This window comes from Callithrix jacchus, chromosome 2 (genome assembly GCF_049354715.1).
Source record: "Callithrix jacchus isolate 240 chromosome 2, calJac240_pri, whole genome shotgun sequence".
Taxonomy (NCBI): Eukaryota; Metazoa; Chordata; class Mammalia; order Primates; family Cebidae; genus Callithrix; species Callithrix jacchus.
The window spans coordinates 205515285-205516421 of NC_133503.1; positions in this window are offsets into that span (position 1 = coordinate 205515285).

The window sequence follows — 1137 nt, forward strand, 5'->3', positions numbered from 1 at the left end:
GGTCTTCTGACCCGGTTTGGGTTTTGTGCTCTACCAGGCTCATGTGACAGCTGGGACCCACCTCAGGGCCAGGCCAGACAGGCTCCCTGGAGAGACTTGGGTCCCACAGCCTGACCCAAGGCAGGAAGGAGACAACGGGAGAGAGGGGGAGACGCTGCCTTGGGTCACACTGAAGGGACGTCTGGTATTCAGAGGCCTGACCCTGGCACCTTGATGAGCAGGAAGCAGCTGCATCCTCCATGGCCCCTGTAGGGTTGTTGGGCCCCACAGGGTCATGGGGTGTCCCTTATGCTGTGCTGACATGCAGGATTCAAGAAGTGGAGACAGGACACTGAAATGCTGGTGAAGGGCAGTTGGACTTGGGGGACCAGGCCACCTATGAGTGGAGATCGGCAGTCCCTAAATGCCCAGAAGCGTCTGTATTTATTAGGTACAAGCAGGGGGCAGGGTGGTAGTGAGGTCATTTATAGGCTTAGTAATAGGGCATACATAATCACATGAGTCACAAGCAAGGGGGCCACCCCATTATGTCACTTGGGCAGAGAGGTGGGCCATGCGCAGTAGGGGGCCGTATCGTGTGCAATAGAAGACAGTCATATACAGAAAAGGGGTCCACCCCCATTAGGTCACTGAGGCAAGGAGGTGGGCTGTGTGCAGCAGGTGTCATGCGCAACAATTCTTATCTGGGGGCTGGAGACTTCAAAGGATTTCTAATAGAAGGATACTGTAAGCCAATGCAGTGGGACTGACAGACTTGTGCTCTTCTGTTAAGATATTTATAGGGGATGATTTGAGCTAGCACAGAAGCGAGAAAAGACTGACAGGGTGAACAGCCGCCGTGACTGGTCACACCAGAGGGTTCTTCTCCCTCGGTTACTTCCAGGATCTCAGGCCTGAGGCTGACTTTCCACAGGAACTGGATGCAGGTGCTACAACTCCTTTATCAGGAGGAGAGGCTCTTGCTCCAAGCCTGCCACACAGCATATGCCCTTTCAGGCAGGGACGCCACCGCCGGGGTCTTTGGTTCTCGTCCTGGTCTGGCTGTTTTCCCATGTACTGCTTCTGTTCTGTGACTGCTCTAGGCATTCCTCCTACTACAAACTACTATTTGGTTATATAGAAGGATTATATAAATCA